This window comes from Apium graveolens, chromosome 9 (genome assembly GCF_009905375.1).
Source record: "Apium graveolens cultivar Ventura chromosome 9, ASM990537v1, whole genome shotgun sequence".
Classification (NCBI taxonomy): domain Eukaryota; kingdom Viridiplantae; phylum Streptophyta; class Magnoliopsida; order Apiales; family Apiaceae; genus Apium; species Apium graveolens.
The window spans coordinates 10304752-10327006 of NC_133655.1; the positions used below are offsets into that span (position 1 = coordinate 10304752).

Sequence of the window (22255 nt, forward strand, 5' to 3'; positions counted from 1 at the left end):
AAAGGTTGAAATCTTTCACGAATACAAGTCATAAATGATTAAAATACCGCTATATTAATCCCTATATTAGAAAATAATTCATGTATGTCATATATCAACACGGTCATCATTATAACAAATTCTCAAATACATATCTCATGTGAAATACACTGTCACATGTATATTGTAGTACTTACCACTTATAAAAGTTGACGACAAAAATGTTTTCGGTACGAAGTTGAAAAAAGAGAAGGATCATGAATCGCCCACAAGGATGTTTTTCCTTTTAACATAAAAAATATTATGCATTCTACCTCCATACTTTAGAACTTTGTATTTTACAATTTATTTTCCTTTTCGTAAAAGGAAAATATAAATTTGCATTTCCGGTTTCATCATACTTCTTCCACATTCAGCTTGCATGATTAAGAACATATAAATTTCATTACAATTTTTTTTTTTAATTTAACATCTCACATCCAAAATGACAGTCGACAGGTATTTTGATGACTACTAGAGAATTGTCCGTGCCTCGCACGGGTTATTATGCTAGTTTGCTTTTAAAGTTGCATCATAAATATAGATTGAGGTTAATTAGACTTGACATTAATTCCTTATTTAAGTAACATCAGTTTACCCTTCTAACTTATATTCAACTTGTATCATTCAAAATATTTACAACAATGATAGTGAGATTTCTTAATTGTTACCTATTATATGTTAGCGGATCGTATACGACTATAATAGTGTTCTTTTGGGGGAGGTGGAATTCATTTTCTTAAACAGTTGTGTACCTATTTGTTGAGAAAACGACATGCAGTGAGCACATTCTTAAATATAAACAAACTTCGTAAACTATTCTCATGCAAGTAAAGAAATAAAAGATTTTTTCAAAGTGTGTACCCATATGCACCCATCTATTATATTATTAATAGCCCATCATGGGGCAATAAAATGAGAAATTTTACTCTAAAAGTATTCAGAGACATTTTATTCGTTAATAGAGAACGATAAAACTTCCCCATTGATTCTAATTTGCATAGTCAGAAGTACCCTTGCCATTCTATTTCTTCATTGTACTCCTCTTGTTTCGCCCATTCACTATCAATGTATGATTTCGTGGATGAGGGTTTGGAGATCAGAACTTGACAGTTGGGCTCTCTATGTGTATTGTGTGGGCCGATCGTGTGAGTGTGGCTCAATCCTGCCTTCTCCCAGGTAATAATTGTATTATTTAAACCTCTTTTTTCTTATTCCACCGATTGGTTTCACTTTTCCTCCAAGTAGTTGTGTCGTGTGCACCTTTTTCGTGTTTATAGGACTACATGATTTGGCTTTGTGAAACAATAATTAATTATAAATGAATAGATTAGAGATAAATTGGTGTTAGTTTTTTTGCGATTATTGTGGATATAGAATGGGCTAATTGTTTTGGATGATAGATAGGGTTATTTTTTAGTGTTCATACTTCTTTAGTCAAGGTCCATTGCATTGCATACAAACAGGTAAACATGCCTTATATATAATTCTCATTTGAACAAAAAGAAAATTTAGCCATTGTATTTTAAATCCAAAGGTGTAAAAATAGATACTCCATTATAGACCTCCATCTCTTCTTCTATATATAGTAGAAGAACACAGGGATAAAAAGGGCCAGAAAAATCCTGTGAAAGTACCCAAATAGCCCTGCCTCTGTCAGATTTACATGGTTGCATTCTGATTAGTACAAAAAACTCTCACACAGACCGTTCCAGTTCATTTTCTAGATCCTTTTCATTTATGTGATGTCTGATAATCTCATGTTGTTGCATGCATTGATTTTCAGATTCCGCCGTCCAGCTGTCCATGTGCTGTTGTTTGCAATATGGCTGTAGTTTTTGTTTATGTATATAACACACGTATATGCATATATTTTTACATCTTCCCTTTTCCGGCTAATCAGGAGTCATGTGAATCTTCTTTCCAATTACACATGTGTGATTTTCCTCAATTTCAATTTTGATTTCATAGTAACATAGATGTTTAATTTTAATATTTTCAATTAAAATAAATGTTCGCATTTGTACTGATGTGATATAATTTTCTATATGTTCATATTTGTATAGATGTTTTGTTTTATATATAATTTATTTCCATGTAAAATTTTGTGATGGCCATCTATATATATATATTTGAGTAACTTGGGTTCGAATTTGGCATGGGCATGTATGAATAAATAATAAATTCATTTAATTTTATCGTAATATTGGGTGATTTTAAGTTATCATTGGGCCGGTTCAAAAAATGAACCTATCATTGGTAAATATTATGTTTGTAATCAACTACGATTTTGGAGCCATATGACATGTTATTCATATAAATGAAAATTACGACAACATAGTAAAGTGAGATTTACAGAGTAGAACTCTATTATATTTTCATGAGGGCCAGATCCGGTGAAGAAATTTAGATATTCAGATTTATGATTCTGTTTGCAAAATTATCTCAAAATGCAATACTTTTTTATATTTAGTTATAGTTATACAACGTAAAGGCAATAATAGGCTATGAAGATAATTTTCTCTTTTTTTCACAACCCATTTACTTGAGCAAATGCAAGAGTGGTCACTGAGGGTACAAAATCTGTTAAAAAAGTATCTTAATTGAAGTCTCTGTGTCAAGGAAAAATTTATGGTAATAGCACAATTCAGAGATAAAAGCTGAGCAAGCAGAGCGCTTAAAACTATATCAAACTTTTCTCTTGCGGTCCAGTCAGCAACAACACTCTTAATTTAAGATAAATTTTCTTGCTCCATTTTAGAGCTAGTTTACTTTGCCTCAGAGGTGTATTTACATTGTATCTAGAAATAATTATTTGAGCTATATCAAACTATGACATTGCAAGGCCTGTTAATTGGATTAATGAAATACTCCACATCTTTTAACCCTTAACACACATTTAATATTAGGTCAAAAGCTCTCTAGGAACAAAAGTTTCAGAAGAAAATAGAAATAACTAGGATGACATTACAAAACCATAATACAAAATAATCATAACACGAGATGCTTATACAATATGTTTCTGATCGGATAGGTATCAAATAATTCTGCATTTGTGTTGACATTCCAAATTACATCCTAAATTAATGGCATCTTACTGCTATGAGTATTTGCATCACAGTTTGATCGGTCTGTGTGTAAAATAAGTTTGGTTTTCACTTTCTTTTTTATCAAATTTTGTTGGTCTACAATGATATGTTTTACTATAATTTGTCATTTTATATGGGTCAACTATTTCATCATAATAATATTAGTTTAGTTGCATATATAAAGCTATATATCTAGACACAAATTTTGATAATTTTTACGCTTTTCTTGAACGAGATTACCCTTTTTATTTTGTTGACACTCTGAGCTGGTGTGAATGTGATCCATTAAAAGATTTGTCTAAATTTCCGCAGAAAAAGTAATCCTTTCGTTGTTTGGGTTCTTATATATATATATATATGGTAGCACTCCATGTAAAACCCTCTTATATAGAGAATCGTGGAGAACCATTATTTAAAAAATATAAAATTTATAATTTATTTTATTTTTTATCATATATAGTTATAAATTTTAATTATCAAGTTAAAAATCGAAGTTACACAATTTTTTTATTTAAAAAATTATTGAAATTAATGAAAAAGTTTAAATTGGTTCTATAGTAAAATCACACTAGAATTATACTTATTAAAAATTATTCCACAGTACAATTAAATTTAAAATCAAGTAATTTAATCAAATTTTAATTGTTATTTTTTTATTATATTCAAGTATAATTATTATTCTAGATTAGCATTGGATTTTATATTTTTTGAAATAAAATTTTACAATTTATGATGAGATTCTATAATAAAATTAATGATTCTCGTTCTCCATATAAGATGGTTCTACACGGAATAAAGACATATATATATATATATATATTAGACTTTTAGAATTTAGAAAAACTTCTGTATAAAAGATAGTCGGTGTATGCGTGGACTTTAGGGTACGCCATGAACGTATTAGAAAATAAACATATATTTGCGGGAATGTAATATTTAATCGTCTATTCCTAGGACCGATACTGCACACGATCGTTAAAATTGCATTGCTTATCGCAATATTACATTTTTCCTATACTCGCTAAAAATCTGTTGCATCCATACAGCTCATTGCATTCTGATTTTTGACTGCTGATTTGTGTAGGGCTGATCTTCTGAATTCCGGATCCGGTCGCATACACCTGCACTTTGGAATCTTCACCTCAATTTGCTGGTAATTTTTAGTTTTTTGCATCTATTTTAGTTGTAATTTAATTTCTTTACTAGACCATATGATTTTATCCCCACAATTTTAGAATTTAGTACTCTGTTATTATTCCACTCTTAGAGTGCTAAATTGCAATGAGGTTTTGGAATTTTCGACGTGAAAAAGGGTTTCGCGTTGTTGAGAATTGATCCTTTATATGTTCAAATATTTGATTAAGTTCTTAAATTATGCAGTTTTTATAGTAGGTTATCTTAGAATATTCCGTTAATTCGTAAGTCTGAAAAAGTTATGTAAAGACGTAAAAATTGTATGTTGCAAAGTGTCATAAGCCAACAGAGTACTTATGGATATTATTTTTCTTTGTGTCTGATGCAAGTTGTCTAATAGGCAATAAAAAAAAATTGATGTGCGCAACTCCATTTTTTGCCTTAACCATATACCACTTATGGGGTTTTAGGGAATATATTAACTGATTTATATCTAAAATATTTGATATTTGAAAATTTCTTCTAGGCGTGACTGATTGTTATCACCTAACCCTGCGCGTGGTAGACAGTTACATGTCCGTGTTTGAGTTAATGAAAAGTCCAAGTACCTCATTTTATTGTATATGCGAGCTTTGAAGTTGTTACACCTTGATTGGCCTATTGTGCGAGCTTGTAGTAAGTCTACATTATTGTGCTTGGCCTGTTACTCTCATGATATGCTTACTGTTCTTCTTCTTACCTTATATACATTCCTAAGAAAGTGTTCCCAAATATATCATCATCATCTTGTTGTGGGTATAATGTGACAATTATATGTATGTACTTGGGTTTCTTCGAGTCTTTGTGTCTTTTCTTACCTTCAATTTTGATAACTCACTTACTGTTGGGTAATGAATAGAACACAGGGGTGAATGTGTTTTAAACAATTTTAAGGGATTTTTAAACTTTTAAGAATGGTGAACAAACTAATCTATTTGTAGAGATAATGTGGTTTAACAGAATAATTAGAACATGCGCATGGACACAATTATCTTTCAAAACTTACTTAATTTTATATTAAAATCAAGCTAGTGTTTGCCACAAATTTCTGGGTTCTTAGTATGTTAAGAACTCAGATTCTATCTTGAGAGTTACAAGAAATTTCAGATATATTTTGTTACTCTTAAAACAAAGCATCCAGTGTTTACTTTATAGAATTGTAAACACTGGTTTTTACACAGCATGCAACAACATGTACTAAACCCTACTTTTGGATAACTAAATCTTTCTATTTATGGCTTAGTGTATCTTTGCAAAGCGTGCATGCCTGTGACTTTACCTTGTCAGTTAATCTTGGCCTTTGATCTTGTACTCTTCAAGCTGCTTTTGTAGACTTTTCAAATTAGTGATTGATTTGTTTGTTAATTGATGATCTTGGATATTTAACTGGTCTGCACTTTGTACTTTAAGTTTTACCTCGAGATCTCCAATTTGTTATATAGAGAACTCAACATCTCGATAAGTATAATGACTTATCGAGATCTCTGATTACTCTATAGTTGTTTGACTTATCGAAGTCTTTGAGTTCTCTATAAGAGAATTTGGCTTGTCGAGATCTCTTATCTTCAAGTCTTCATTTTGGCTTATCGATATCTCTGAGGTCTCTGGTGACAAATAGACTTGTCGATATCTCAAATATCTCTAGTAAAATTTTGACTTATCGATATCTCAGAGATCTCTAATGATATTTTAACTTGTCGATATCTCAAAGTTCTCTAGTGAAGAAATGACTTGTCGATAACTCCAATCTTCATGTCTTCAATTGGGCTTGCCGATATCTCTGAGTTCTCTAGTAGCTTTTCTTGACTTCTCGATAAGTTATTCTGGAGTTCACGAATGACTTCTCTATAACACTTAATCTATGACTTGTAGACTTCTTGACTTAGAATGTTTTTCACAAAACAGATTTATTCAACTTCAAGCTTCTTCACACTTTCTCTGAGGCATGATCTTCATTATCTTCTTCCAGAGTTTATTCTTAGGCTTGAGACTGTTTACATGAAAAATACTTCAGTCTAATCTAGTTATACTTTTACAGACTTAAGTTATATAATACAAGATACAAACTTAGATTATCATACAACTTACTTAGGGTTGTCAATTTGACTTAGTCTTGTTCTAGTACATGCATGTCTTGCACAACAGTCTCCCCCAATTTGTGGGAAGATTGCTTATCATAAATTCATGCATGTTAACAAGACTAACCCCAAGCTACAATTTAGAAATTAGACTAAACATACAAGTTGACACAAACATAACATTTATACATTAGGTGATTTCTTTGAGTTCATCAGATACATACATAAGACAAAAATCTCATTTCCTGTTTCTTCTCTAATGAGGTCCTTTAAGTGTACAAGAATTTCAAGTTCCTCTATAATTGGTGTTACTCTTAAAGCTTCCACAAGTTTGAGTTTGTCATGTATTGAATGATTACTCAGTAAATCAATCCTAAATTTTGAGACTGTGCCAGATTTGACATTTAGAAATCTTTCATCCTTGGTAACCCTGCTCATCCCTTTTGCCTTTAGATCTTCAGATTTTTGTATGTATATTTCTATCTCCTCATCATACTTCCACTTCCTTTCCTCATATTCAGCCTTGTTTCTTGCTCTTCTTTCTTCCCTTTCTATCAACCATTGTGCTAAAATATATCTCCATGCCCTGGTTGCAGTGTCCTTATCCTTCAGTAATCATATCACTCTCTTGTTTTCTGTGGGTGAAAAGGTGTCCATTAAATTGCTGCCAAGAAATGTGAAGGACCCATCCTAATAGTAGATTCTTACTTCCCTTAGTGTTACAACCCAAACTCTGACCATTTCCTCAGCTAGTTGTTGAAAGTATTCTTCATCTGAGATGCACCAATTAAGAGGTAGAAAATCACTTTGATTATAGCAATTCCAGATGGCCCTCTCAGTGACTTGAATTTTTTTGGGTTTTCTCCCAACATACTTGTAGTGAATTTTGGTTGATGGCTTAGCAGAAGGTAGGTTTAAGATTTTCTTGATAAATGTTTGACTTGATGTGATTGGTATTTTTAGAAAGGTGTTAGCAGTTTGTTTGTACAAGAATTTAGGCTTTGAGGTAGGAGGTAGTTTAGTGTATGAGTTTGTTAGATTTGAAGGTTGAGCTTGGTTGGTTTGGATTTTTAGGGTTTGTTGTGGTTCTAAGACATCTTGTTTTTTCTTCCTTCTTCTTTCATCCTCTTTCTTCTTTTCATCTTCCTTTTTCTCATCCTTCTTCTTATCCTTGCTGCCAGTTACTTTTGAAGATTGACTTGGATTTGAGCCAGAAGGTTTTTGCTCATCATGCTTTTGCTCATCATCATTCGTGTCATCTTTTAAGTTGAACTGAGTGGATGGCAACATGGTGTCAGTATTTACCAGATACCTTTCAAGAATTCTGATTATTTTTTCATCTTTAATTTTCTTGGTCTTTTTATATTTCAAATCAGATTGAAGAGTCATGATCAACCTCATGTTCCCTCTCATACAGTTCTTGGGAACATTGAAGATGTTGTTTTTCTTGGTCTGTGAGAAGATGTAGGACACCCCCTTGCTTGGATATAGATAGGCTTCAGGAAAAGCTGCTATCTGTGCATTTTTAAGCTCATAAAGAAGCCGAGTGTCCTCTGTGATGACTACATGAACTTTGTCAATCACAAGATCTAGCTCAGATGCCCTTAGAGTTATGAGATTTGAAAGAGAGACTTGAAGGCATCTATACACACCACCATCATTGATGTTAACAACAATCCTCTTCTGTAGGTAGTTCTCAACATTCACAACTACTTCCCTAATAGAGTTGATAGTCTTGGTCAATGCTCTTTTGCATGTGATGAAGTTATTTTGAAGAGACATTCTCAGGACTGCAAGAAGTTCACTGAATTCTTGATCTTGATTTGGTCCTTCTGCAGCCTTGATGAGTCTTTCTTTTCCCACATCTTGAAATTTTTGAGTTTGTGAAGAGCTTTGGCCAACCTGAATAGACTCTTTAGACTTAGATTTAGCATCCCTGGATTATTGAATCCTAGCCTCAATCTCCCCCTTAGTCTTGGTGACAGGCATGAGTAGAGGAGTTGGTAATTCTGGCCTTATTTCTTCAGGTAGTGAGGGCAGTGGTATGTTGAGCTTCCCCATGATGGCTCCCAAAGCAACAAAATTCTGCATTTGGAGATGCTTGTGAGAATTCACCAGGGTTTTGATATCTGTCTGTTGACTCTGCACCAAGGATGTGAGAGCTTGTACTTGTGCACTTAGTGAGTCATTAGAAGATTTGAGAGAAAAGACTTGGTGTTGCAGTTCTTGAACTTGCAGTGTGGATGAATATTGAGATATAGAGGAAGTATAAATCCCAAAAGTGTCCTGCACAGCCTCCTTAATTTCATCCATGAGCAAGGCTGAAGGAGTGTATCTGCTAGAGTGCATTTGATCCAACTTCAATCTTGTATCATTAGAATGAATGATATGATTTTGAACTTGTTCATTCAGGGCCACAAATGAGGTTTTGAGATTCTTGACATGTGTTTCCATTCCACTGAGATCATACCTTGACATCTGGTAAGCAAAGTTTATGAAATTGTTTTTTTATCTCAGTTTGGGAAGGGATGATTTGATCCATCTTTTCCCTCACCATCTTCATTATTTTATCTTGATGTCCAATCAATGTAATTTGAAGTACTTTTCCAAAGTTGTGGAAAACCTTGATTTGTGCCTTGTATACATTATTGATGGCATCATACACTTCCTGAGGAGTTAGAGATCTAGCATTGCTTCCCAGAATAGTGATATACTCCTCCCTGAACTTAGCTAGCACAACATCCATTTCAACAGAGAATTATTTATCTAGCCAAGCATCACAGTTTGCATCTTGACCAACTTCATCAACAATTTTGGCTTGATTTTCTTCAACATCAGTCTGGTAGGTGAGCATGATGGCTTGATAGTCCTGATTTAACATATTGGATGTGAGCAGTTGTTGGGAAATTTATGCAAGGCCTCCAAGCTGGTCAACTTTAAGATGCTGTTTCTTGGAGCCACTGAGAGATGAGATGGGGTTGTTGAGGTTGAGAGGTCGAGGGTTGGTGTGTAGGGTCAGAACCACCTGTGACAGGAGTCACAGTTTGACTCATAGATTGCTCTATGCTTATGACAGTGTGTTGTCCTCCACTTGTAGTGGGAACCTCCAATTGAATTGGAGGGGATTTGACTGGGTTACCGCCATGTACACCAGCCTCAAACCCTTGTGCTTCTTGCAAAGCACTGTCACATGAATGTGATAAACTTGCCTCTCTCATAGCAGGGTCATTGGTAATTATACTCCCATCTTCAATTGTTAGAGCAATTTCAGCCAGGGTTTTGAGGGGAGTTATTCCTGTGACAGGAACCTCCAATTAAATTGGAGAGGATTTAGATAGCTCGCCCTCAGGAGTACTACCCTCAAACCTTACAATCTGTGAAGACTGATTTGCACATGAAGGTGCATTTGTGATTACCATGAGGTCTTCAGTTAAAACTGATAAATCCCCCATGTTTGTGATGGTGTCATCAAGGTCTACCGTGGCTAGTTGCCTCTCACCATCTAAATTTGGTGTCTGGGTGGTGATCAAGGTTTCTTGAACCATGTCACTTGAGTGAGTTTGCACTTGAGAATTGGATTCAAGTGTAGTGTGTGAAGAAGAAATTTGAGATATTAAGATTTGATGTTCAGTAGTGAGTGTTGGTAGCTCCCCCTGAATAGATGAGGGAACTTCAATTGATGTGCTCTCATGGTGTGTGCCATCCTTGTTTTTTCTTTCATACACTTGAATTTTGTCAAGTGCAGGTATAGACTCTTTATAAGGTGCATTTGGAAGAATGCTCTTTTCAATAGAGACACCCTTTGAGAGGATGCCCCTAGATTCTGTTCAAGTCCCTTGTTTACAACTACATCCTTTTGAGAGGATGCAGAGGTGTCTAGAGTGGTCAACTCAGTTTGCTTAGCCTTCTTTGGTTTTCTGACCAAGGGTGACTCAGTTGGTGTTTGTTCCTCACCACTCTCACTTAATATAGTAATGATTATCTGGTTTATCTTCTTTTTACTCACTTCACCCTTTTGAGAGGATGAAGTGGTTGGTTTCCTAGCTGCTATTGGTTTTGAAGAAGTAGGCTCAACATGGGAAGGTTCCTGTGGGTGAGCCTGTGTTTGTACTTCCACAGAATCAGGAACCATTGTTGTACTAGATTGAACTACATTGGTCCTCATGTCAGGCATAGGGTAAGGATAAGTCTTAAATCTTTCAATCATGAAATGTGTTAACTTAAGACCCACCTGTACCTTATTTTTAGTATTAAGTGATCCAAATAGGATTTTGGATACTTGTTTACAGTTGCCTATTAATGACCTATCTACACCTTCAAGCATATGCATGTCATTTACTTTATGATTTAAAGCATACATAATGAATCTAGGAAGAAATTTTCTTTACCTCTTGAAGTTAGTGGCATGATGAGCCTGGTGCTCACTTCCTGCAGAATGTAGTGTCCCACATTGATCTGTTTGTTGTGAGCCATTGAGTAGACCAGCTTCTGAACAAAACTAGAAATGTTGTCAAATCCTGATTTCCTGCATGTGAAAGCCCTCACCACAGAATCAAATAGAAAGGACCACTCCCTCCTTAGGTTTTTCTTGTTTAAGCTAGCCAAGTTGATCTTCTCAGAGTAGTTGATAAAATCCAGAAATTCATACAGCTCCTCCTGAGTTGGGATCTTTACTATCTTGTCAGTTGGAATGTTCAAGGCCAAGTTCATGTCATCTTCAGTTATCTCAACCTGTTGTCCTTTGATTTGACAGTTAACCACTAAAGTTGAAGATTGGTCTTCATGCACAATTGTCCTAGCTACAGCTGTGTTCCAGAAATCACCCAATACATCCAGATAGAGAACTGGGTTAGTTGTAAGAGCTCCAACAAAGTAAGTTTCAGACAAGAACTTGACAAAGATTTTGAAAGCTCCAGGAGCTTGATTTGCATCTAAGAATATAAGGTAGTTGGTCTCCTTTGGGATGAAGGGTACAATAATGTTTGTTGCCATTGTTGTGAATATGAAGATTAATGGGTAAAAGAAATTAGAGATAAAGGATTTAAAACGAGAGAGAAATCGGTTTGGAATTGAAAAAGTTAGGTCACTTAGAGTTCTCGAAGGCGTACGTATATGTATGTCGAGATGTCCGGGTATTTATTGTAAAAGTAAATGACTTATCGAGAACTCAAAAATAGACGTTTGGAATTTGTCTGTCGAGAAGTCATTTTGAAAAGTGAAAAACATATCGATAAGTCATTTTGTTTTATTCTTGTAGAGAACTAAAAAGTAAACTTATCGAGATGTCAAATAAATACTCAGTTTGTCCAAAATGGACTGAATTGTTTCCAATTTTATTTGAATAAATCAAAATAAAATCAGAATTATTTTGCCAAAAGTATTTTACCAAAATAATTTATTGGATTAAATTATTCCAGTTCTGAGTTATTTATAAGTCTAAAATTATACTTGTAGAGAACTCTGTGAGTTAACACTTATAGAGAACTCTACAATGACTTATCGATAAGTCATAATGAAGCTTATCGAGAAGTCCCTCGAGAAGTCAGAAAATTGACTTATCGAGAACTCATTCGAGAAGTCTTAAAATGACTTGTCGATAAGTCAGTTAGATTTATCGAGAACTCAGTTCTCTATATACTTTTGATCATTTTGATTCTGCCTTGTGTTTATTTTACATATTGAAAAAGTAAATCAACATTTTGACAGTTTTCTTAGAATTGAAAAATTCCAAGTTATATTTTAATTTTGAAAAATAAATATGCAGAGATTTCTGAAATATTTATAATTCATATTCCAATTAATTTCTAATTAAATCAAATTAATTTTTATTTACTAGAAATTAATCTGCAGCAACACATTAGCTGAGTTCTTGCCTTAGGATGAAGAATTTAACATTCCAATTTCACCTACAAGTCTAGTGAAAGTTACTTCATCCAAAGGTTTAGTAAAAATGTCAGCTAATTATTTTTCTGTTGGAACAAAAATGAGTTCAATGGTACCATTTCCAGCATGTTCTCTAATAAAATGGTACCTTACATCAATGTTCTTTGTTCTAGAGTGATTAACTGGATTAGCCACAATAGATATAGCACTAGTATTGTCACAGATAATTGGAATTTTGTGTAGCACTGGGCCATAGTCCATTAGCTGATTTCTAATCCAAAGCACTTGAGCACAACAACTTCCAGCAGCTATGTATTCAGCCTCAGCTGTGGAAGTTGACACGAATTGTTGTTTCTTGCTATACCAGAATACAAGTCTTTGTCCAAGAAACTGACAGCTTCCACTAGTACTCTTTCTATCAACCCTGCATCCAGCAAACTCTGCATCTGTGTATCCAACAGCTTCAAAACCAGTTCCCTTAGGATACCATAATCCTAAGTTTGGAGTCCCCTTCAAGTATCTAAAAATTCTATTTACAGCCATCAAATGTGATTCTTTTGGATTGTCTTGAAATCTTGCACACAGACATGTTGCAAACATGATGTCTGGTCTACTTGCAGTTAAGTAAAGCAATGATCCAATCATTCCTTTATAGCTTGAAATATATACACTTTTCCCCTTTTTATCTTCATCCAACTTTGTAGCTGTAGACATAGGTGTAGATGCAGGTGAACAATCAATCATACCAAACTTTTTTAATAAATCTTTGACATACTTAGTTTGGCTGATGAAGATTCCGTCACTTTTTTGACTGACTTGAAATCCAAGAAAATAACTTAGTTTCCCCATCATACTCATTTCATTATCACTCTGCATAAGTTTAGAGAATCTTTGACAGAGCTTTTCATTAGTAGAACCAAAAGTGATATCATCCACATAAATCTGAACTAGGATCATATCACCACCATGCAGCTTGTAGAAGAGTGTCTTGTCTATTATTCCTCTATTGAATCCATGTTTAAGTAGAAAATCTGACAGTGTGTCATACCAGGCTCTAGGTGCTTGTTTTAGTCTATAGAGAGCCTTGAGCAACTTGTATACAAAGTTTGGAAATTCCGGATATTCAAAGCCAGGTGGCTATTACACATAAACTTCTTCTTCCAACTCACCATTTAGGAAGGCACTTTTGACATCCATTTGATATACTTTGAAATTTGAATGAGCAGCAAATGTAAGAAAAATCCTTATTGCTTCAAGTCTTGCAACTGGAGCAAAAGTTTCATCATAGTCAGTTCCTTTTTCTTGTGAGTAGCCTTTTGCAACCAACCTTGCTTTGTTCCTGGTGATAATTCCATTTTCGTCCATCTTGTTCCTGTACACCAACTTTGTTCCGATTATACTTTTGTTATTTGGTGCAGGAACCAACTTCCAAACTTTGTTTCTTTCAAACTGATTTAGCTCTTCTTGCATTGCAGATATCCAATCAAGATCAAGTAGAGCTTCTTTAGTCTTCTTTAGTTCAATTTGTGAAAGAAAACATCCATGTAGATATTCATTTATAGTTGCACTTCTAGTCCTCACTCCAGCATTTGGATCACCAATTATTGCTTCTCTGGTGTAACTTCTATCCCATTTTCTGGTGTGATTTTGTTGACTTGAGTTTTCTGTGTTTTCTTCACCATTGGCATGACTGGAAGAACCTTCCGCTCTTTCTCCCCCTGAGTTTGTGCTATCAAATTCAGATTCATGAGATGAGCTTCCATTCTCACGGTTCACTTGTTCAGTTGACTCTTCATTCATTCTGTGATTTGCATTGACTTCAGCTTCATAATCAGAATCACTATCAATGTTGAGGTTTTCAAACTTTAGGGCTTCAGCTTCATTTTCATCAAGACATTCCAAGCCTGGGCACTTTTCATCATCAAAAGTAACATATGTGCTTTCCATAATCTTCTTTTGTTCGGTCACATAGACTTTATATGCAGTTCTCTCCAATGAATATCCCATAAAAATTGCCTCAAAAACTTTAGAGTCAAATTTTCCCACATATTCAGAGTTGTCCTTTAACACATAGCACTTGCTTCCAAACACATGAAGATGCTTCACAGTAGGCTTTCTCTTAGATAAGATTGAGTAGGGTGATTTGCCAAGATTCTTATTAATGAGATATCTGTTTTGAGTATAGCATGCAGTGTTGACAGCTTCTTCCCAAAATTTAGTTGGCAACTTTACATCTTGCAGCATTGTTCTAGCAGCTTCCACCAATTTCTGTTTTTCCTCTCAACTACTCCATTTTGTTGAGGTGTCCTAGCTGCTGAGAATTCTTGAACAATGCCTTTATCTTTGTAGAATTCAGTTAAGGTTGCATTCCTGAATTCTGTTTCATTGTCACTCCTCAATCTTTTCACACAATTTTGATCTTCAGTCTGTTTCTCAATTTTCTTGATGTGTTCAATTATGATGTGTGGAGTTTCATCTTTAGAGTGCATTAATTCTACCTATGTGTATCTTGAGTAATCATCCACCATCAAAAGTGCATATCTATTTCTTGAAATTGACTAGACATTAACTTGTCCAAATAAGTCCATGTGAATAAGTTGCAAATGTGCACTTATAGAATTCACAGTTTTACTTCCGTGACTTGATCTTTTCATTTTTCCTTTTTGACAAGTGTTGTGCAAGACATGCCTGTACTATAACAAGACTAAGTCAAATTGACAAACCTAAGTAAGTTGTATTGTAATCTTAGTTTGTATTTTGTATTGTAACATTTAAAGTCTGTAAAAATGTCATAGAGCAGACTAGAGTCTTTTTTTGTAAACAGTATCAAGCCTAAGAATTCTATCTGGAAGAAGATCAAGAAGATCATGCCTCAGTAGAATTATGAAGAAGCTTGGAGTTGAATAAATCTGTTTTGAGAAAAATGTTCTAAGTCAAGATCTCTACAAGTCACAGATTTAGTGTTATAGAGAAGTCATTCGAGAACTGCAGAATGACTTATAGAGAAGTCAGGAAAGCTACTAGAGAACTCAGAGATATCGACAAGCCAAATTGAAGACATGAAGATTGGAGATATCGATAAGTCATTTCTTCACTAGAGAACTCTGAGATATCGACAAGTCAAAAATATCACCAGAGAACTCAGAGTTATCGACAAGTCAAAGTGAAGATATGAAGATAAGAGATCTCGACAAGCCAAACTCTCTTATAGAGAACTCAGAGACTTCGATAAGTCAAAACAACTGTGGAGTGATTAGAGATCTCGATAAGCCAATATACTTATCGAGATGTCAAGTTCTCTATATGCCAAACTAGAGATCTCGAGGTAAAACTCAAAGTACAAAATGCAGACTAATTCAATATCCAAGATTATCAATCAACAAACAATCCAATAAGTTTGATTGACAAGTCTACAAAAAGCAGCTTGAAGAGTACAAGATCAAAGGCCAAGATTAACTGACAAAGTAAAGTCACAGGCGTGCAAGATTAACAAGATACACTAGGACAGAAATAGAAAGATTTGATTATCTAAAAATAGGGTTTAGTACATGCTATTGTATGCTGTGTAATAACCAGTGTTTACTGATCTATAAAGTAAACACTGGATGCTTTGTCAGTTGTAACAATTTAGATAAGAAAAATCTTGTATTCTCTCAAGGAAGAAGCTAAGCTCTTTAGCAACAAAGAGCCTAGAAATTCTGTAGCAAAAAATTCTTGATTTTAATATAAAATAAAGTGAGTTTTGAAAGATTTGTGTTCACTATTATTGCTTGTTTAATTTCAGTATTAACACATCTAACTGCAAGGTTTAATTTACTTTGTTCATAACCATAAACACTTCAAGAAAAGCATAAAAATACAGAAACACATTTACCCCCCCTGTGTGTAATTCATTATCTAACACGTGGTATCAGAGCAAAATCTGAAAGTAAACAGATTCAAGATCTTGGAATAATGAATACACAGAAAATCAGTAGCATTAAAATTCCTACTTTTGATAAGACTAACTACACTTTATGGAAGAAAAAAATGTTGTTATTTATCAGGATGACTAATCCACTATATATTCAGATTCTCAAAAATGGGTCTTTCACTCCTATGGTTAGAGTTGAGGAATCTACAGATGGAGACATGGTCATCCCAGCTCATTATGCTCTTAAAGACCCTTCAGAATACACTGAGCCTGAGAAAGAAAAAGTATCCCTAGATAGCGGCTTGCAGCTGATCTTAATAGAGTTACTTGGCAATTTTATGTATAACAACATTGTCAACTGCGACACTGCTAAGCAGATCTGGGAAAAGATAAAAATATTGTGTGAAGGAACTGAGGAAGTTAGGTCAAATCAAAGAAGGATACTGATCTCACGGTATGAGGGTTTCATGGCTAAGCCAAAAGAAAGTATCACTGATGTGTTTGAAAGGTTTAACAAGCTAATAAATGACTTGCAGCTGCATGATAAATATTATGAAGTTGAGGAAGTGAATTTGAAGTTTTTGCTCACACTTCCTGATCATCTGGAACAGAAAATTTCTGCAATCAGAGAAGGAAGAGACTTAAGCAGAATAACTCTGAAAGTTTTATATGGAATCTTAAAAACATATGAATTAGAATTGATTCAAAGGAAATTATTAAGAGAGCTGGTCAAGGGCATGTTTTAGATGGTTCAAGTTCTCTAATTGTTAATGAAAGCCATACCTCTAATGATGAGCCAAGATCCCAGACTCCAGTTTCCTCAGCAAGTGAGCAAAGAAACAATGATTCACAGGAACAAGTCATACTGGAATTGGAAGAAGATGAGTTCTCCACCCTGGATGAACTTGATGAGTTAGATCAGTCAATGGCCTATATGACAAGAAAGTTCTCTAACATTAAAGTAAATAAACTAAGATTCTTCAAGGGCAAAGGACAACCTTTCAACAAAGACAGCAGCTGGAAAGGAAAAGGGAAGTAAACAACTGATAGCAAAAATGGTTACAAAACTGGATATGTTGACAGATCAAAGAAAAGGTGCAATAACTGTGATGAGCTAGTCCATTTTGCTACAAAATGCAGGAAACCCAAGAAAGAAAAGAAAGACAAAGCTTATCTTGAACTGGAAGCAAAGTATGAAGCTCTTCTGAAGAAACATCAAAGCAAAGTTTATATTGCAGAGGGAAAGAGTTGGGATGATTATGATAATGATGAATATGAAGAAGTTATAAATTATGCATTTATAGCCTTGGAACAAGGAGAGTCATCCTCATCAAAAACACAGGTACCAACTCTTACCACCATTGATTTAAATATGAGTCAATATAAGGAAACTGTGGAAAAGATGAGCACAGAAATGTTTCACATTCATACAAGTATGGTTGCTGCTAATGAAGAGGTTAGCAGACTGAGAAACTTGAAAATGAGAAACAAGAAACTGAGTTGTTGCTGGTAGAGCTTGAAGCTATGAAACAAGAAAATGCATATTTGAAGAACAAGCTCAAGTGTGCAAGTGAAATTGAAGCAGTGCTAAGGGAGAAGCTAGAAAAGAATGAAGTCAAGTTGAAATCCTTCAAGAATGCATTTGAGTTGGTTAGACAATACCATGAGAAGAACAAGCCATGTGCTAATATTGCTATTGGTCTTGATTATGATTCCTTGAACAACAAGAAGAAAGATGTAGGTGAAAAAGAAAAAGCAAATGAAAATGAAAATGTTCCAGCTATGCTGAAAAAGGTTGGTTCACCTATGTTCAAGCATTGGAGTAAATTTCAGTGAAGAAGAGTTGATAATAAAGCAAGAAATTATTGATGAAGACAATGAGAAGAAGAATGCAGAAACAACTCCAACTTCCAAAACTGAAAAGAAGCCCATGATCAACAAAGATTCCAAGACACCTGTCAAGGAACTGAAAATTGAGGATGCAAGAAAGAAGAAGAAAAATAGAAATGGGAAGATTGAAATAAACAAAAGCAACAATTTTTCTTATGTTGCAGATGCTCCAAGGAAGAAATGTAAAAAGTGTGGCTCTGTGAATCACCCAACTCACCTTTGCAAAAAGGTTGTTAGAAAGCCAGTTGAAGGAGCCTGCAAGTATAATGAAGCCAAGGCAAATGATCCCTATTCATTTTGTGATAAGTTTGACTGCATTCCCTATAACTTAAATGTAATGAAAAGTTGCCACAAGCTAAGAGTAGATCTCAAAGAAGTCAGTATTGGATCTACAGCTGCAAGGGAAAATGCACAAACATCTATGAATTATATTCTTTCTGAGACTTCTAACTCTACTTCTGCTAAATCAGTTAATAAGAAGAAAGTATCCAACACTACTTGGGTTGCTCTTAAAACTCATTGTGTGCAAGGCAAAATGAAGAAGGTCATATGGATCATAGATAGTGGATGCTCTAGGCATATGACAGATGATAAATCCCTGCTATCACAGTTTGAGGAGAAGGCTGACCCTTTGGTGACCTTTGGAGACAACAACAAAGGATTCACAATGGGACATGGCAAGATTGTTTCTAGAAATGTTGTCATTGGTGATGTAGCATTGGTAGTTGGTCTTGAAGTAAATCTTCTCAGTTTCAGCCAGTTTACAGACAAAGGTTTTAAAGTTCTATTTGACAAAGAAGAATGTATCTTCATTAGCAAGAAAACCAATGAAGTTGTTCTAAAAGGAGCAAGGAAAGGAAGCTTGTTTGTTGTAGACTTGGACTCAACAAATGATGATGGAATTTGTTGCTTCTACACCAAGGCATCCATAGAGAAAAGCAAGTTATGGCATAAGAAACTCTCACATCTAAATTATAAAGCAATCAACACTCTGAATTATAAAGCAATCAACACATCTAGTCACAAGTCAAAAACTGTGAATTTCATAAGTGCACCATTGCAACTTATTCACATGGATTTGTTTGGGCCAGTAAATGTTTTGTTAATTTTAAGAAACAAATATGCACTTATGATGGTGGATGATTTTTCAAGATATACTTGGGTAGAATTCATGCTCTCTAAAGATGAAACTCCACACATCATAATTGAGCACATAAAGAAGATAGAAAAGCAGGCTGAAGATCAAAACTGTGTAAGTAGATTGAGAAGTGATAATGTGACAGAATTCAGAAATACAACATTGAGTGAATTCTGCAAAAACAAAGGCATTGTTCAAGAATTCTCTGCTGCTAGTAAACCTCAACAAAATGGAGTAGTTGAGAGAAAGAACAGAACATTAGTAGAAGCTGAAAGAACAATGTTGTAAGATGCCAAGCTGCCAACTAATTTTTGGGAAGAAGCTGTTAACACTACATGCTATACTCAAAACAGATATCTCATTAACAAAGTTCATGGCAAATCACCTTACTCAATCATGTCAGAAAGCCTACTGCAAAGCATCTTCATGTGTTTAGAAGCAAGTGTTATATTTTGAAAGACAACTCTGGATATGTGAGAAAATTTGACTCAAAGGTTTTTGGAGCATTTTTTCTGGGATATTCATTGGAGAGAACTGCTTACAAGGTTTATGTAATTGATCAAAAGAAAATCATGGAAATCACAGATGTGACTTTTGATGATGATAAGTGTCCAGGCTTGGAATGCCTTGATGATAATGAAGCTGAAGCCCTTGTATTTGAAAATATCAACATTAACAGTGACTCTGATGAAGAAGATGAAGTCAATACACAACAGATGTTGAATGAAGAGACTAATGAACAAGAAAATCATGGAAATGGAAGCTCATCTCATACACCTGAATTTGATAGTACAAACTCAGGGGGAGAAAGAGAAGAAGAATTTACCAGTCATACAAATAATGATGAAGGCACCAGTCAATAAACTCACACCAGAAAACGGGATAGGAGTCACAATCAAAATGCAATAATTGGTGATCCTAATGCCGGTGTAAGGACTAGAAGTGCTACTGCTAATGAGTGCCTACATGCATGCATTCTGTCACAAGTAGAGCCCAAGAAAACTGAAGAAGCTCTAATGGATCTTGTAATAACCCCAATTTTTGGAATCTTTGAAACACTGATGAATAGTGATTTTGCTGATTATGCTGATTAAGAAAATTTTTCATGCCACACTATGTAGGAGTTCTTTTATTGATATTCTGAGATCTTATTAGTACTCCATATGGTATATAAGTGTATGTAAAGATCGTCAGAATCCAAATTCGAACACTTTGATTTTTCCCGAAAATCCACCAGATACCGAAAGAATTGAGTATAAGGTAACATGATTAAAAGGATTTAAATTCAAGGATTATAAGAGAGGATCATAAAAGAAATATAAAATATTGAGAAAGGTTTAGGGGAACCCAAGTAATGAGATCCCGGATATGATCCCTCAAACGATCAACGAGAATGAACAATAAACGAGTCGTAAAATAATTAAACGACTAAGTAATACAAGAGGCAAGGAGGAGGGTCAATTAGTGCAAGATTAATGTACTTAATTAACATCTTAATATAAGGATTAAGCTTAAAAAGATGCTTCCACCATAAGGATGAGACAAGTGGCAAGGATTATGTAAGCTTGATGACATCACCATGCTTATGTCATTTTCCACTAATTTAAACCAAACAACTAGTCAAGTAAATATCCTAAAATTATTTCATTTCCACCACAAGTTCAAGTCAACACAAGCTCTCATCTTCCTCCCCCATTTCCATTGCTCTCGGCCAGAACAGAACCAGCATATTAAAACTGCTGTATCTCCTTCATTTCTCACTCAAATGTTGTGTTCTATAGCTCTTTGGAAAGGTATTGAGATGGCCTACAACTCTTGTTCACAAGTCTCGTCTAAATAAGCATGGTAAGACCCTCGTTTTGACAGTTCTTTCAATCTGACTTTTAGAAACTTCAAAACCTAACTTTGTGTTCTTGATTTCTTTGGAAAGATCAAGCTTGTAGGAGGCTCCCTAAGACTTCCTAGCTACTCTAATCACTCCAAGGAAGGTATAACACCTTCAAAACCTAACTTTACTTTGATTATTAGTGATTTTGATGGTTGGTTTTCTAAATGAGAAGCATGACCTTTGATTATTAGTAGTTTGATTTGGATTTGGAGTGATTTGGTGAATGAATCTTGTTATAGTTAATAAAACTTGATCGTGGTTGGTTGAGATGAAGAATCTGAAGAATAAGGACTGGTATAGTATTATTTAGTTGAGGTTTTGATGTGTTAATGATTGTGGGTTGTTTGGTGAGGTTTTGGTGTAGTGAGAAACTTGGAAAACTCGTAAATGTAGCCGTCGTAATGCCCATTTTTATTCAACTGCTTGTTCTTAGTGTTCAGGACAGAAAACTCAATAAACAATCTGTAACATTGCCATGTTTAGCTAGGGCGTGTCGTAAGATTCGTTTTGATATGTGGATCACTTGGTTCCGATGTACGGTTTAGGAGAAACGACTGTTTTAAGTAACGTCGTTTCGCGAACGAACCATTACCCCTCGCCTTACTTTGGAAACCTTGGTTAAGGCCCTTAAATGACTAATTGGAGTATGAAACAATTATGTAAAGTGAATTAGGCAGTTGGTAGAGTACTCGCGAAAGAATCGCCTTAAAATTCTAAATGATTAGTTTATTAAAATTAGTGGAGCCGAGGGTGTGCGAACGATTAATGCAAATCGTTAAGCGTATAAGCGAATGTTAGGGTCTAAGTGGATAAAGTCTAGTTTCTTAAGCGACCATGGTTTAATTCCGGCTTATGTTGTTGTTCATAGGTTACTGGACCCACTCTAAGCTTAAGTCTACCCCGGAGCACTCAGGCAAGTTTTCTATCCGTTATACTGTTGTTGTGATGTATATATGTATATGCATTATCTTGTGATAAGTGCATTATTGTTATTAGCAAATCTTGCGATATATTGGAGCATGTTGATATGATATATATGCATGCCTGTTTCGTAATCTTGATATCTAATTGATGATTCAATTGCTTATAAGTTGCATAATACCTATGCTAGAGATAAGCAGTAGTCGTATATACCCTTAGTATAGGGGACCCGAAGGTGAACATTTTCTAAACCGGGAGTCGATG

General features: G+C 34.7%; 1 long non-coding RNA gene across 1 annotated transcript; it reads left to right on the forward strand.

The window, feature by feature from the left end:
* Positions 1-911: 911 nt before the first annotated feature.
* On the forward strand, positions 912-21983 carry LOC141683195 (uncharacterized). Its single transcript, XR_012560156.1, has 3 exons — positions 912-1197; positions 4192-4260; positions 21939-21983. It is a non-coding gene; the product is annotated as an uncharacterized LOC141683195 (long non-coding RNA).
* The last annotated feature ends 272 nt before the right edge of the window (positions 21984-22255 follow it).